At 51.0% G+C, this 17,654-nt stretch overlaps 1 protein-coding gene across 1 annotated transcript in view; it reads left to right on the top strand.

Moving 5' to 3' along the window:
• The window catches only part of LY6G6F (lymphocyte antigen 6 family member G6F), a 117,836-nt gene that overhangs the window by 45,444 nt on the left and 54,738 nt on the right, over positions 1-17,654 (top strand). The gene's annotated exons all lie outside the window — the stretch shown is intronic.

Raw genomic sequence — 17,654 nt, 5'->3', positions numbered from 1 at the left:
TATTCCTGCATTACTTCTTCTCACTAGTGCCACTCCCCTTGTACTTCCTCTTTGCTCAGAGCAGAGCACCTCCTGGACCCATCTTACTTTACTATAGCTCTGTTTGCATTCTGGTGCTTCCAAATGGGTCTCTTGTAAAAAAATAATGTGTGCCTCACTGTTCCTTAGAAATTCTGTTACCCGGGACATCGTTCTCCTATTCCTCAGCCTATTCACACTCCATGTTAATAGTTTAATTTAGTTAAATCTATCCATATTTAAAGCTATTGTCCTTATAGCCTCCTGACTTCTTCAATCTTGGGCCCAACTCTTCCACGGGGACTACATTTTTTCTTTTTTTCCCCTTGCTCCCCACACCCTGTGCTCCCCACCTCCCCCCCAGGAAACCCCCTTTTTACTCCTTCGGCGGTTCACACTGCCATTCGAGACCCTCCCGTCCCAGCAGGAAGCATTTACACAAACATTGAAGAAACCCCCTATTTTTCTCTGTTAAATAAACACAATATCTATCTCTAACAAAATTCTATTTCTTACCTCAAATGTCTGTATCAGACTCATCTCTACATCTGCGCCCAAAACGTGTCCACTTCCTCTGCACTACTAATGTTATGCATTTTATTTTGCCACATTATTTTAAGCATAGTAGGGAAATTCATTTGGACCTGGACACCCCTACTTCTCAGCTCACCCATTCTGGTCCCAAGCTCCCACTGCCTCTGAGCTGTTATTTTCCCAAGATCTGATCTAACTTGATAACTGAATGCCTCATATTTTAAGGACGTTTCTTTCAAAGCTTTCCCCAGTATTAGCTCTTTTATCGCGTACATGAGAAAGTTTATCAATATTTTCCTCGGAGCCTTTCTGGCCGGGTTTAGTTTAAAGGGGTCTCTGTGGACTCTCTGGATCACTTTCTCCAGGTCTAAGTCAGGTCTGTCCTTCAGGATTCCTTCTTTCAACATTTTACATATAAAGGCCTTAATATCTCCCCCTTCTGCACCCTCTGGGATTTTAAGGACTCTTAGGTTGTTTTGTCTGGGCTGCATCTCGAGCCTCTCCATACCTTCCTGCAAGGTTCTGTTCTGTGCTTTTAATTTTTCTAAATATTTAGTATTTTCTGAAACTACTTCTGACAAGATCTTCACCTCGCTCTCCAAAGCCCCAGTTCGTAAAGCAATATAATCCAGCTTTTCTTCCAGGTTATCGCACTTATCGTGGATCCCTTTCTGATTGAGCTCAGAAATCTCAAATTTCGAGGGAATATCTTGTTTTAAGCTAAGAAACATCAATTCCACCTGACTCTTTGTCCCCTCTACTCCTTGTATCTTTTCCATAAGATCCCCCTCCAAGGTACCGCCTCTACCTTGAGGTTGGCTAACACCTGAGAATGACACAATGGGGGATGTAGCTGTAGTATAGAGGGAATTAGCAGTTCTATCTGCCCCCTGGATTTCACACTGGTCTTCACACTGGCCGTCTCCGCTTTGTTCATTTGCTAGTAAGGCAAATCGATATTCCAATTGCAAGGGAACCGAAATTACCTGGGTGACCTTGTTTCCTCCTCCTTTAGGGGCTGTGACATGTTCCAATATTTTAAAATAAGAGGTGAGAGACGGGGCAGGTTTTATCTGAATGCGCGTTGCCTTACCGCCACACCGGTATTGTCTCACCCTGGATTTTGTCGCTTTTCTTTTTGGTGAGACTGGTATCACCTCCCTGATCACCTCCCTGATCACCTGTTCTCTGCTAGCACTGGTTTTACCGCCTTTGTTTTTTGCCTCGGGATGAGACCTTAGCTGATACCGTTTCTTATCTGATTTGAGGGGGCTCCCTTATTGGTTGGTGCGTTAAAAGTGCCCCTGTCTGCCTCCTCCAGTGCCTCTATCCCCGCTCGTACACCACCTGTTCCTTCTATGGCTGCAATGTCTTCCCTCTCTCCCTCCTTCTCCCTCTCTTTATCACACTGCAATGCTTTTAGGAGCGAGTCCGAGTCCTTTTCCATCGACAAAGCCACTATTCCTTTGCATTGTAAACTTTTCCAACTCCTGCGCCTTGCCCCGTCTGTTCGTGAGTTCAGAATAGATCAAGCCACCACAGCGTCCGCCCCGACTCTTCCCAGGCTTCTCCTCCACTCTTACCGACCAGTGTCCTGTTCTGACACTGCCAGCCCAGAAACCAACCAGTGCTGAGGCTGACCTCGTCCTCCTCCAGAGGTCCGCTACACGTCTCCAGGTCCCCTGCTGATACGCTGTATCCCGACCCATGTAACCGGCCAAGAAGGTTCCCAATACTTTCAGAGGTTAGTCTTATTAATTATTATCTCATCCGTTCCTTTCTGCTCCGTCTCACATCTTTGGTGGGCTGAATCCTCTTAGAAAAATCGCTCGACTCAGCTCATGCTTCGCACTACTCCAGGAGCTCCCGCGACCGTCGTCAGCCTGTCGCCATGTTTCCCCAATTAAGACAATCTGAGAAATATGTCCTTAATGGTGAGGCAGGAGGTGGTAAACAAATTAGTGAAATTGTGCGATGTGGGAATTGCATAGCCTGCTACATTTTCATAGTGGCTTTCTTCAACAAATATTGTCATAACAAGTTTGGGAGGTATGAGATTGTGCAAGGATTTTCGGGTGTGGGGGAGGGGTGAAGCTTAAAACATGGGTGGATTTCCTGTATTTATGAGATAGTGGCGACCTCGAGTAGATCAGAATTCTTTTCTACCCTTGATTTAGCGTCAGCATACCACTTGGTATATCAGTATGTAGTGCTCCGGGAAAAAGCCTTCCTGTCCAAGAGTATACGTTTTGGACTTTAATCTGCTGCCACTGTACGTGTCAGGAATTTGAGGCAAAAGCTTGTAGAAGTAAGGACAATAAATGAGGGAAATAACAGGAAAGTAGGGTACGGCGAAAACCAGAACAGAAAGGAGGGTGAAGGTGGAGACTGGGCCTGTGAGGCTGGAGAGAAAGAACAGGAAGTGGAGCCAGGTCAGAGACTGGTGGAGGACCAATAGGAGAACAGGTGCAGCTTGATCAGCCCTTCTGGGTTAGTTTAAGTAGAGTCAGGAAGGGTGGAAGTTGCCTTCCAACTTCATTCGTTGTGAGACTACCCCCTGCAGATGGTTCGTTCACTGTTTGGCATTCTGTTGCACTTTCGTTGTACTTACCTTACCTCTATCCCAGATCCTTTCCCTTTCTCCACCATGGTACCCATCACTGCTTTGTATGTTACCTACTGATCCTGGTGGCGTTCTTCATATGTGACCGCTGCTGGTGCTGCTAGGGGAGTTCCTGGAACTCTGGGGTTGACATCTGCCCCATCCCAGTGAGCCGGTGGGGCCAACGCGGTGCTTCTATTGCAGATGTGTACCATCCCTCACATCCGCCTTCCCTTTAGATATGAGAGTGGTGGGTTTGCTTCAGTGTCAGAGCCACCGTCCCATTCACCCAGCCAGGTTTGTGACAGATTGTGAGACCCAAACATTAACTGCTCAAAATTGGTGAGTATCTGAGATCCCTCTAGTGCCTAAGCAGTGTTTTTTGTGTTTTTCTTTCAGTACTTTATTTTGAATTTCAAACAACCATACATAACATAATGACAGATATGTAAGTGGAATTCCACAGAACAAACAGAGTTGTGAAGTACAAAAAAGTGAGTTGCGAAAATCAGATATTCAGGGCTGCCAGTATGTTAAGAGGGTACAGAGCACCACAAGCAGGTCTTACACCAATTACGGGGTACATACATCTCCCCTGGATAGAAGACCCACCAAGATTTCCTCTGATGCAGTCTATCGGCAGACACCACCTCTCCGGATCTGCACCACTCCAGGCCACCCCACGCCTCGGGCATGACATGTGCTCAGCCATCTTAAAGGTCGACCTCGACCAGCAGGCGCTCAGCAGGCTGTCGGTCCGCACTCCTCCTCACCAGTGGCTGCTTCTTCCCTACGAATGAATATGATGTTTATTGTAGATTCATTAACATCTTTACAACTCGATCGCATGACATAAAAGCAGACAATAAGTCCAATCAAATCCACAAGTTATCATCACATTGTACCGAAAATCTTTACAATGCAGGTGGCAGACAATACACCCTTTAAAATCCTTTGAGAACCACAAATTGGATGGAGGGCGTGGAATAGGGTGTGCCCTCTGAGGGGCGCATTATGTTATCACATGAGAGTGCAGTGTTCGCTGCTGTTGACGTCATCAGGCACAGTCTCTTATCATGCGGCTCGGGCGGCATACTGTGTGTGAATAACACACAAACATACAGCAGAAAGAACAAGTAAGTGCCAGTGTGTTTCAAAGTGCAATGTGCCATGCAATCGAACCAATGCAGGGGACCCATCAAAAACGATTTGAAGGCAGCGAACCTACAGGGTAAAACACAGTAAAAACAATGAAGACCCTGACAGGGAGGAGTCTGCTAGCCCAGGATGCAACAAGCAGTGCAGATATGCTCCAAAGTGCCATTCAAATGGACTGGTGCTAGCCCAGGATGCAACAAGCAGTGCAGATATGCTCCAAAGTGCCATTCAAATGGACTGGTGCTAGCCCAGGATGCAACAAGCAGTGCAGATATGCTCCAAAGTGCCATTCAAATGGACTGGTGCTAGCCCAGGATGCAACAAGCAGTGCAGATATGCTCCAAAGTGCCATTCAAATGGACTGGTGCTGGCCCAGGATGCAACAAGCAGTGCAGATATGCTCCAAAGTGCCATTCAAATGGACTGGTGCTAGCCCAGGATGCAACAAGCAGTGCAGATATGCTCCAAAGTGCCATTCAAATGGACTGGTGCTAGCCCAGGATGCAACAAGCAGTGCAGATATGCTCCAAAGTGCCATTCAAATGGACTGGTGCTGGCCCAGGATGCAACAAGCAGTGCAGATATGCTCCAAAGTGCCATTCAAATGGACTGGTGCTAGCCCAGGATGCAACAAGCAGTGCAGATATGCTCCAAAGTGCCATTCAAATGGACTGGTGCTAGCCCAGGATGCAACAAGCAGTGCAGATATGCTCCAAAGTGCCATTCAAATGGACTGGTGCTGGCCCGGGGTGCAACAAGCAGTGCAGATATGCTCCAAAGTGCCATTCAAATGGTCTGGTGCTATCCCGGGATGCAACAAGCAGTGCAGATATGCTCCAAAGTGCCATTCAAATGAACTGGTGCTGGTCCGGGATGCAACAAGCAATGCAGATATGCTCCAAAGTGCCATTCAAATGGACTGGTGCTGGCCCAGGATGCAACAAGCAATGCAGATATGCTCCAAAGTGCCATTCAAATGGACTGGTGCTGGCCCGGGATGCAACAAGCAATGCAGATATGCTCCAAAGTGCCATTCAAATGGACTGGTGCTGGCCCGGGGTGCAACAACCAATGCAGATATGCTCCAAAGTGCCATTCAAATGGACTGGAGCTGGCCCGGGGTGCAACAACCAATGCAGATATGCTCCAAAGTGCCATTCAAATGGACTGGTGCTGGCCCGGGGTGCAACAACCAATGCAGATATGCTCCAAAGTGCCATTCAAATGGACTGGTGCTGGCCCGGGGTGCAACAACCAATGCAGATATGCTCCAAAGTGCCATTCAAATGGACTGGTGCTGGCCCGGGATGCAACAAGCAGTGCAGATATGCTCCAAAGTGCCATTCAAATGGACTGGTGCTAGCCCAGGGTGCAACAAGCAGTGCAGATATGCTCCAAAGTGCCATTCAAATGGACTGGTGCTGGCCCAGGATGCAACAAGCAGTGGAGATATGCTCCAAAGTGCCATTCAAATGGACTGGTGCTGGCCCGGGGTGCAACAAGAAGTGCAGATATGCTCCAAAGTGCCATTCAAATGGACTGGTGCTGGCCCGGGGTGCAACAAGCAGTGCAGATATGCTCCAAAGTGCCATTCAAATGGACTGGTGCTGGCCCGGGATGCAACAAGCAATGCAGATATATTCCAAAGTGCCATTCAAATGGACTGGTGCTGGCCCGGGATGCAACAAGCAATGCAGATATGCTCCAAAGTGCCATTTAAATGGACTGGTGCTGGCCCGGGGTGCAACAAGCAGTGCAGATATGCTCCAAAGTGCCATTCAAATGGACTGGTGCTGGCCCGGGGTGCAACAAGCAGTGCAGATATGCTCCAAAGTGCCATTCAAATGGACTGGTGCTGGCCCGGGGTGCAACAAGCAGTGCAGATATGCTCCAAAGTGCCATTCAAATGGACTGGTGCTGGCCCGGGGTGCAACAAGCAGTGTAGATATGCTCCAAAGTGTCATTCAAATGGACTGGTGCTGGCCCGGGATGCAACAAGCAATGCAGATATGCTCCAAAGTGCCATTCAAATGGACTGGTGCTGGCCCGGGGTGCAACAAGCAGTGCAGATATGCTCCAAAGTGCCATTCAAATGGACTGGTGCTGGCCCGGGGTGCAACAAGCAGTGCAGATATGCTCCAAAGTGCCATTCAAATGGACTGGTGCTGGCCCGGGGTGCAACAAGCAATGCAGATATGCTCCAAAGTGCCATTCAAATGGACTGGTGCTGGCCCGGGATGCAACAAGCAGTGCAGATATGCTCCAAAGTGCCATTCAAATGGACTGGTGCTGGCCCGGGGTGCAACAAGCAGTGTAGATATGCTCCAAAGTGCCATTCAAATGGACTGGTGCTGGCCCGGGATGCAACAAGCAATGCAGATATGCTCCAAAGTGCCATTCAAATGGACTGGTGCTGGCCCGGGGTGCAACAAGCAGTGCAGATATGCTCCAAAGTGCCATTCAAATGGACTGGTGCTGGCCCGGGATGCAACAAGCAATGCAGATATATTCCAAAGTGCCATTCAAATGGACTGGTGCTGGCCCGGGATGCAACAAGCAATGCAGATATGCTCCAAAGTGCCATTCAAATGGACTGGTGCTGGCCCGGGGTGCAACAAGCAATGCAGATATACTCCAAAGTGCCATTCAAATGGACTGGTGCTGGCCCGGGGTGCAACAACCAATGCAGATATGCTCCAAAGTGCCATTCAAATGGACTGGTGCTGGCCCGGGGTGCAACAAGCAGTGCAGATATGCTCCAAAGTGCCATTCAAATGGACTGGTGCTGGCCCGGGGTGCAACAAGCAGTGCAGATATGCTCCAAAGTGCCATTCAAATGGACTGGTGCTGGCCCAGGATGCAACAAGCAGTGCAGATATGCTCCAAAGTGCCATTCAAATGGACTGGTGCTGGCCCGGGATGCAACAAGCAGTGCAGATATGCTCCAAAGTGCCATTCAAATGGACTGGTGCTGGCCCGGGGTGCAACAAGCAGTGCAGATATGCTCCAAAGTGCCATTCAAATGGACTGGTGCTGGGATGCAACAAGCAATGCAGATATGCTCCAAAGTGCCATTCAAATGGATTGGTGCTGGCCCGGGGTGCAACAACCAATGCAGATATGCTCCAAAGTGCCATTCAAATGGACTGGTGCTGGCCCGGGGTGCAACAAGCAGTGCAGATATGCTCCAAAGTGCCATTCAAATGGACTGGTGCTGGCCCGGGGTGCAACAAGCAGTGCAGATATGCTCCAAAGTGCCATTCAAATGGACTGGTGCTGGCCCAGGATGCAACAAGCAGTGCAGATATGCTCCAAAGTGCCATTCAAATGGACTGGTGCTGGCCCGGGGTGCAACAAGCAGTGCAGATATGCTCCAAAGTGCCATTCAAATGGACTGGTGCTGGCCCGGGGTGCAACAAGCAGTGCAGATATGCTCCAAAGTGCCATTCAAATGGACTGGTGCTGGCCCGGGGTGCAACAAGCAATGCAGATATGCTCCAAAGTGCAATTCAAATGGACTGGTGCTGGCCCGGGGTGCAACAACCAATGCAGATATTCTCCAAAGTGCCATTCAAATGGACTGGTGCTGGCCCGGGGTGCAACAACCAATGCAGATATGCTCCAAAGTGCCATTCAAATGGACTGGTGCTGGCCCGGGGTGCAACAAGCAGTGCAGATATGCTCCAAAGTGCCATTCAAATGGACTGGTGCTGGCCCAGGATGCAACAAGCAGTGCAGATATGCTCCAAAGTGCCATTCAAATGGATTGGTGCTGGCCCGGGGTGCAACAACCAATGCAGATATGCTCCAAAGTGCCATTCAAATGGACTGGTGCTGGGATGCAACAAGCAATGCAGATATGCTCCAAAGTGCCATTCAAATGGATTGGTGCTGGCCCGGGGTGCAACAACCAATGCAGATATGCTCCAAAGTGCCATTCAAATGGACTGGTGCTGGCCCGGGGTGCAACAAGCAGTGCAGATATGCTCCAAAGTGCCATTCAAATGGACTGGTGCTGGCCCGGGGTGCAACAAGCAGTGCAGATATGCTCCAAAGTGCCATTCAAATGGACTGGTGCTGGCCCAGGATGCAACAAGCAGTGCAGATATGCTCCAAAGTGCCATTCAAATGGACTGGTGCTGGCCCGGGGTGCAACAAGCAGTGCAGATATGCTCCAAAGTGCCATTCAAATGGACTGGTGCTGGCCCGGGGTGCAACAAGCAGTGCAGATATGCTCCAAAGTGCCATTCAAATGGACTGGTGCTGGCCCGGGGTGCAACAAGCAATGCAGATATGCTCCAAAGTGCAATTCAAATGGACTGGTGCTGGCCCGGGGTGCAACAACCAATGCAGATATTCTCCAAAGTGCCATTCAAATGGACTGGTGCTGGCCCGGGGTGCAACAACCAATGCAGATATGCTCCAAAGTGCCATTCAAATGGACTGGTGCTGGCCCGGGGTGCAACAAGCAGTGCAGATATGCTCCAAAGTGCCATTCAAATGGACTGGTGCTGGCCCAGGATGCAACAAGCAGTGCAGATATGCTCCAAAGTGCCATTCAAATGGACTGGTGCTGGCCCGGGGTGCAACAAGCAGTGCAGATATGCTCCAAAGTGCCATTCAAATGGACTGGTGCTGGCCCGGGGTGCAACAAGCAGTGCAGATATGCTCCAAAGTGCCATTCAAATGGACTGGTGCTGGCCCGGGGTGCAACAAGCAATGCAGATATGCTCCAAAGTGCCATTCAAATGGACTGGTGCTGGCGCGGGATGCAACAAGCAATGCAGATATGCTCCAAAGTGCCATTCAAATGGACTGGTGCTGGCCCGGGATGCAACAAGCAGTGCAGATATGCTCCAAAGTGCCATTCAAATGGACTGGTGCTGGCCCGGGGTGCAACAAGCAGTGCAGATATGCTCCAAAGTGCCATTCAAATGGACTGGTGCTGGCCCGTGATGCAACAAGCAATGCAGATATTCTCCAAAGTGCCATTCAAATGGACTGGTGCTGGCCCGTGATGCAACAAGCAATGCAGATATGCTCCAAAGTGCCATTCAAATGGACTGGTGCTGGCCCGTGATGCAACAAGCAATGCAGATATTCTCCAAAGTGCCATTCAAATGGACTGGTGCTGGCCCGTGATGCAACAAGCAATGCAGATATGCTCCAAAGTGCCATTCAAATGGACTGGTGCTGGCCCGGGATGCAACAAGCAATGCAGATATTCTCCAAAGTGCCATTCAAATGGACTGGTGCTGGCCCGGGATGCAACAACCAATGCAGATATGCTCCAAAGTGCCATTCAAATGGACTGGTGCTGGCCCAGGATGCAACAAGCAAAGCAGATATGCCCCAAAGTGCCATTCAAATGGACTGGTGCTAGCCCAGGATGCAACAAGCAGTGCAGATATGCTCCAAAGTGCCATTCAAATGGACTGGTGCTAGCCCAGGATGCAACAAGCAGTGCAGATATGCTCCAAATTGCCATTCAAATGGTCTGGTGCTAGCCCGGGATGCAACAAGCAGTGCAGATATGCTCCAAAGTGCCATTCAAATGGACTGGTGCTGGGCCGGGATGCAACAAGCAATGCAGATATGCTCCAAAGTGCCATTCAAATGGACTGGTGCTGGCCCAGGATGCAACAAGCAATGCAGATATGCTCCAAAGTGCCATTCAAATGGACTGGTGCTGGCCCGGGATGCAACTAGCAATGCAGATATGCTCCAAAGTGCCATTCAAATGGACTGGTGCTGGCCCGGGGTGCAACAACCAATGCAGATATGCTCCAAAGTGCCATTCAAATGGACTGGTGCTGGCCCGGGGTGCAACAACCAATGCAGATATGCTCCAAAGTGCCATTCAAATGGACTGGTGCTGGCCCGGGGTGCAACAACCAATGCAGATATGCTCCAAAGTGCCATTCAAATGGACTGGTGCTGGCCCGGGGTGCAACAACCAATGCAGATATGCTCCAAAGTGCCATTCAAATGGACTGGTGCTGGCCCGGGATGCAACAAGCAGTGCAGATATGCTCCAAAGTGCCATTCAAATGGACTGGTGCTACCCCAGGGTGCAACAAGCAGTGCAGATATGCTCCAAAGTGCCATTCAAATGGACTGGTGCTGGCCCAGGATGCAACAAGCAGTGGAGATATGCTCCAAAGTGCCATTCAAATGGACTGGTGCTGGCCCGGGGTGCAACAAGCAGTGCAGATATGCTCCAAAGTGCCATTCAAATGGACTGGTGCTGGCCCGGGGTGCAACAAGCAGTGCAGATATGCTCCAAAGTGCCATTCAAATGGACTGGTGCTGGCCCGGGATGCAACAACCAATGCAGATATATTCCAAAGTGCCATTCAAATGGACTGGTGCTGGCCCGGGATGCAACAAGCAATGCAGATATGCTCCAAAGTGCCATTTAAATGGACTGGTGCTGGCCCGGGGTGCAACAAGCAGTGCAGATATGCTCCAAAGTGCCATTCAAATGGACTGGTGCTGGCCCGGGGTGCAACAAGCAGTGCAGATATGCTCCAAAGTGCCATTCAAATGGACTGGTGCTGGCCCGGGGTGCAACAAGCAGTGCAGATATGCTCCAAAGTGCCATTCAAATGGACTGGTGCTGGCCCGGGGTGCAACAAGCAGTGTAGATATGCTCCAAAGTGCCATTCAAATGGACTGGTGCTGGCCCAGGATGCAACAAGCAATGCAGATATGCTCCAAAGTGCCATTCAAATGGACTGGTGCTGGCCCGGGGTGCAACAAGCAGTGCAGATATGCTCCAAAGTGGCATTCAAATGGACTGGTGCTGGCCCGGGGTGCAACAAGCAGTGCAGATATGCTCCAAAGTGCCATTCAAATGGACTGGTGCTGGCCCGGGATGCAACAAGCAATGCAGATATATTCCAAAGTGCCATTCAAATGGACTGGTGCTGGCCCAGGATGCAACAAGCAGTGCAGATATGCTCCAAAGTGCCATTCAAATGGACTGGTGCTGGCCCGGGGTGCAACAAGCAGTGCAGATATGCTCCAAAGTGCCATTCAAATGGACTGGTGCTGGCCCGGGGTGCAACAAGCAATGCAGATATGCTCCAAAGTGCCATTCAAATGGACTGGTGCTGGCCCGGGGTGCTACAAGCAATGCAGATATACTCCAAAGTGCCATTCAAATGGACTGGTGCTGGCCCAGGGTGCAACAACCAATGCAGATATGCTCCAAAGTGCCATTCAAATGGACTGGTGCTGGCCCGGGGTGCAACAAGCAGTGCAGATATGCTCCAAAGTGCCATTCAAATGGACTGGTGCTGGCCCGGGGTGCAGCAAGCAGTGCAGATATGCTCCAAAGTGCCATTCAAATGGACTGGTGCTGGCCCAGGATGCAACAAGCAGTGCAGATATGCTCCAAAGTGCCATTCAAATGGACTGGTGCTGGCCCGGGGTGCAACAAGCAGTGCAGATATGCTCCAAAGTGCCATTCAAATGGACTGGTGCTGGCCCGGGGTGCAACAAGCAGTGTAGATATGATCCAAAGTGCCATTCAAATGGACTGGTGCTGGCCCAGGATGCAACAAGCAATGCAGATATGCTCCAAAGTGCCATTCAAATGGACTGGTGCTGGCCCGGGGTGCAACAAGCAGTGCAGATATGCTCCAAAGTGGCATTCAAATGGACTGGTGCTGGCCCGGGGTGCAACAAGCAGTGCAGATATGCTCCAAAGTGCCATTCAAATGGACTGGTGCTGGCCCGGGATGCAACAAGCAATGCAGATATATTCCAAAGTGCCATTCAAATGGACTGGTGCTGGCCCGGGATGCAACAAGCAGTGCAGATATGCTCCAAAGTGCCATTCAAATGGACTGGTGCTGGCCCGGGGTGCAACAAGCAGTGCAGATATGCTCCAAAGTGCCATTCAAATGGACTGGTGCTGGCCTGGGGTGCAACAAGCAGTGCAGATATGCTCCAAAGTGCCATTCAAATGGACTGGTGCTGGCCCGGGGTGCAACAAGCAATGCAGATATGCTCCAAAGTGCCATTCAAATGGACTGGTGCTGGCCCGGGGTGCAACAAGCAATGCAGATATACTCCAAAGTGCCATTCAAATGGACTGGTGCTGGCCCGGGGTGCAACAACCAATGCAGATATGCTCCAAAGTGCCATTCAAATGGACTGGTGCTGGCCCGGGGTGCAACAAGCAGTGCAGATATGCTCCAAAGTGCCATTCAAATGGACTGGTGCTGGCCCGGGGTGCAGCAAGCAGTGCAGATATGCTCCAAAGTGCCATTCAAATGGACTGGTGCTGGCCCAGTATGCAACAAGCAGTGCAGATATGCTCCAAAGTGCCATTCAAATGGACTGGTGCTGGCCCGGGGTGCAACAAGCAGTGCAGATATGCTCCAAAGTGCCATTCAAATGGACTGGTGCTGGCCCGGGGTGCAACAAGCAGTGCAGATATGCTCCAAAGTGCCATTCAAATGGACTGGTGCTGGCCCGGGATGCAATAAGCAATGCAGATATGCTCCAAAGTGCCATTCAAATGGACTGGTGCTGGCCCGGGGTGCAACAAGCAGTGCAGATATGCTCCAAAGTGCCATTCAAATGGACTGGTGCTGGCCCGGGGTGCAACAAGCAGTGCAGATATGCTCCAAAGTGCCATTCAAATGGACTGGTGCTGGCCCGGGATGCAACAAGCAATGCAGATATGCTCCAAAGTGCCATTCAAATGGATTGGTGCTGGCCCGGGGTGCAACAACCAATGCAGATATGCTCCAAAGTGCCATTCAAATGGACTGGTGCTGGCCCGGGGTGCAACAAGCAGTGCAGATATGCTCCAAAGTGCCATTCAAATGGACTGGGTCTGGCCCGGGGTGCAACAAGCAGTGCAGATATGCTCCAAAGTGCCATTCAAATGGACTGGTGCTGGCCCAGGATGCAACAAGCAGTGCAGATATGCTCCAAAGTGCCATTCAAATGGACTGGTGCTGGCCCGGGGTGCAACAACCAATGCAGATATGCTCCAAAGTGCCATTCAAATGGACTGGTGCTGGGCCGGGGTGCAACAACCAATGCAGATATGCTCCAAAGTGCCATTCAAATGGACTGGTGCTGGCCCGGGGTGCAACAAGCAGTGCAGATATGCTCCAAAGTGCCATTCAAATGGACTGGTGCTGGCCCAGGATGCAACAAGCAGTGCAGATATGCTCCAAAGTGCCATTCAAATGGACTGGTGCTGGCCCGGGGTGCAACAAGCAGTGCAGATATGCTCCAAAGTGCCATTCAAATGGACTGGTGCTGGCCCGGGGTGCAACAAGCAGTGCAGATATGCTCCAAAGTGCCATTCAAATGGACTGGTGCTGGCCCGGGGTGCAACAAGCAGTGCAGATATGCTCCAAAGTGCCATTCAAATGGACTGGTGCTGGCCCGGGGTGCAACAAGCAGTGCAGATATGCTCCAAAGTGCCATTTAAATGGACTGGTGCTGGCCCGTGGTGCAACAAGCAATGCAGATATGCTCCAAAGTGCCATTCAAATGGATTGGTGCTGGCCCGGGATGCAACAAGCAATGCAGATATGCTCCAAAGTGCCATTCAAATGGACTGGTGCTGGCCCAGGATGCAACAAGCAGTGCAGATATGCTCCAAAGTGCCATTCAAATGGACTGGTGCTGGCCCGGGGTGCAACAAGCAGTGCAGATATGCTCCAAAGTGCCATTCAAATGGACTGGTACTGGCCCGGGGTGCAACAAGCAATGCAGATATGCTCCAAAGTGCAATTCAAATGGACTGGTGCTGGCCCGGGGTGCAACAACCAATGCAGATATTCTCCAAAGTGCCATTCAAATGGACTGGTGCTGGCCCGGGGTGCAACAACCAATGCAGATATGCTCCAAAGTGCCATTCAAATGGACTGGTGCTGGCCCGGGGTGCAACAAGCAGTGCAGATATGCTCCAAAGTGCCATTCAAATGGACTGGTGCTGGCCCAGGATGCAACAAGCAGTGCAGATATGCTCCAAAGTGCCATTCAAATGGACTGGTGCTGGCCTGGGGTGCAACAAGCAGTGCAGATATGCTCCAAAGTGCCATTCAAATGGACTGGTGCTGGCCCGGGGTGCAACAAGCAGTGCAGATATGCTCCAAAGTGCCATTCAAATGGACTGGTGCTGGCCCGGGGTGCAACAAGCAATGCAGATATGCTCCAAAGTGCCATTCAAATGGACTGGTGCTGGCGCGGGATGCAACAAGCAATGCAGATATGCTCCAAAGTGCCATTCAAATGGACTGGTGCTGGCCCGGGATGCAACAAGCAGTGCAGATATGCTCCAAAGTGCCATTCAAATGGACTGGTGCTGGCCCGGGGTGCAACAAGCAGTGCAGATATGCTCCAAAGTGCCATTCAAATGGACTGGTGCTGGCCCGTGATGCAACAAGCAATGCAGATATTCTCCAAAGTGCCATTCAAATGGACTGGTGCTGGCCCGTGATGCAACAAGCAATGCAGATATGCTCCAAAGTGCCATTCAAATGGACTGGTGCTGGCCCGTGATGCAACAAGCAATGCAGATATTCTCCAAAGTGCCATTCAAATGGACTGGTGCTGGCCCGTGATGCAACAAGCAATGCAGATATGCTCCAAAGTGCCATTCAAATGGACTGGTGCTGGCCCGGGATGCAACAAGCAATGCAGATATTCTCCAAAGTGCCATTCAAATGGACTGGTGCTGGCCCGGGATGCAACAACCAATGCAGATATGCTCCAAAGTGCCATTCAAATGGACTGGTGCTGGCCCAGGATGCAACAAGCAAAGCAGATATGCCCCAAAGTGCCATTCAAATGGACTGGTGCTAGCCCAGGATGCAACAAGCAGTGCAGATATGCTCCAAAGTGCCATTCAAATGGACTGGTGCTAGCCCAGGATGCAACAAGCAGTGCAGATATGCTCCAAATTGCCATTCAAATGGTCTGGTGCTAGCCCGGGATGCAACAAGCAGTGCAGATATGCTCCAAAGTGCCATTCAAATGGACTGGTGCTGGGCCGGGATGCAACAAGCAATGCAGATATGCTCCAAAGTGCCATTCAAATGGACTGGTGCTGGCCCAGGATGCAACAAGCAATGCAGATATGCTCCAAAGTGCCATTCAAATGGACTGGTGCTGGCCCGGGATGCAACAAGCAATGCAGATATGCTCCAAAGTGCCATTCAAATGGACTGGTGCTGGCCCGGGGTGCAACAACCAATGCAGATATGCTCCAAAGTGCCATTCAAATGGACTGGTGCTGGCCCGGGGTGCAACAACCAATGCAGATATGCTCCAAAGTGCCATTCAAATGGACTGGTGCTGGCCCGGGGTGCAACAACCAATGCAGATATGCTCCAAAGTGCCATTCAAATGGACTGGTGCTGGCCCGGGGTGCAACAACCAATGCAGATATGCTCCAAAGTGCCATTCAAATGGACTGGTGCTGGCCCGGGATGCAACAAGCAGTGCAGATATGCTCCAAAGTGCCATTCAAATGGACTGGTGCTACCCCAGGGTGCAACAAGCAGTGCAGATATGCTCCAAAGTGCCATTCAAATGGACTGGTGCTGGCCCAGGATGCAACAAGCAGTGGAGATATGCTCCAAAGTGCCATTCAAATGGACTGGTGCTGGCCCGGGGTGCAACAAGCAGTGCAGATATGCTCCAAAGTGCCATTCAAATGGACTGGTGCTGGCCCGGGGTGCAACAAGCAGTGCAGATATGCTCCAAAGTGCCATTCAAATGGACTGGTGCTGGCCCGGGATGCAACAACCAATGCAGATATATTCCAAAGTGCCATTCAAATGGACTGGTGCTGGCCCGGGATGCAACAAGCAATGCAGATATGCTCCAAAGTGCCATTTAAATGGACTGGTGCTGGCCCGGGGTGCAACAAGCAGTGCAGATATGCTCCAAAGTGCCATTCAAATGGACTGGTGCTGGCCCGGGGTGCAACAAGCAGTGCAGATATGCTCCAAAGTGCCATTCAAATGGACTGGTGCTGGCCCGGGGTGCAACAAGCAGTGCAGATATGCTCCAAAGTGCCATTCAAATGGACTGGTGCTGGCCCGGGGTGCAACAAGCAGTGTAGATATGCTCCAAAGTGCCATTCAAATGGACTGGTGCTGGCCCAGGATGCAACAAGCAATGCAGATATGCTCCAAAGTGCCATTCAAATGGACTGGTGCTGGCCCGGGGTGCAACAAGCAGTGCAGATATGCTCCAAAGTGGCATTCAAATGGACTGGTGCTGGCCCGGGGTGCAACAAGCAGTGCAGATATGCTCCAAAGTGCCATTCAAATGGACTGGTGCTGGCCCGGGATGCAACAAGCAATGCAGATATATTCCAAAGTGCCATTCAAATGGACTGGTGCTGGCCCAGGATGCAACAAGCAGTGCAGATATGCTCCAAAGTGCCATTCAAATGGACTGGTGCTGGCCCGGGGTGCAACAAGCAGTGCAGATATGCTCCAAAGTGCCATTCAAATGGACTGGTGCTGGCCCGGGGTGCAACAAGCAATGCAGATATGCTCCAAAGTGCCATTCAAATGGACTGGTGCTGGCCCGGGGTGCTACAAGCAATGCAGATATACTCCAAAGTGCCATTCAAATGGACTGGTGCTGGCCCAGGGTGCAACAACCAATGCAGATATGCTCCAAAGTGCCATTCAAATGGACTGGTGCTGGCCCGGGGTGCAACAAGCAGTGCAGATATGCTCCAAAGTGCCATTCAAATGGACTGGTGCTGGCCCGGGGTGCAGCAAGCAGTGCAGATATGCTCCAAAGTGCCATTCAAATGGACTGGTGCTGGCCCAGGATGCAACAAGCAGTGCAGATATGCTCCAAAGTGCCATTCAAATGGACTGGTGCTGGCCCGGGGTGCAACAAGCAGTGCAGATATGCTCCAAAGTGCCATTCAAATGGACTGGTGCTGGCCCGGGGTGCAACAAGCAGTGTAGATATGATCCAAAGTGCCATTCAAATGGACTGGTGCTGGCCCAGGATGCAACAAGCAATGCAGATATGCTCCAAAGTGCCATTCAAATGGACTGGTGCTGGCCCGGGGTGCAACAAGCAGTGCAGATATGCTCCAAAGTGGCATTCAAATGGACTGGTGCTGGCCCGGGGTGCAACAAGCAGTGCAGATATGCTCCAAAGTGCCATTCAAATGGACTGGTGCTGGCCCGGGATGCAACAAGCAATGCAGATATATTCCAAAGTGCCATTCAAATGGACTGGTGCTGGCCCGGGATGCAACAAGCAGTGCAGATATGCTCCAAAGTGCCATTCAAATGGACTGGTGCTGGCCCGGGGTGCAACAAGCAGTGCA

Source organism: Triturus cristatus, chromosome 1_1 (genome assembly GCF_964204655.1).
Source record: "Triturus cristatus chromosome 1_1, aTriCri1.1, whole genome shotgun sequence".
Taxonomy (NCBI): Eukaryota; Metazoa; Chordata; class Amphibia; order Caudata; family Salamandridae; genus Triturus; species Triturus cristatus.
The sequence above is the reverse complement of the archived record's forward strand: the minus strand, read 5'-3'. Positions and strand labels throughout refer to the sequence as shown.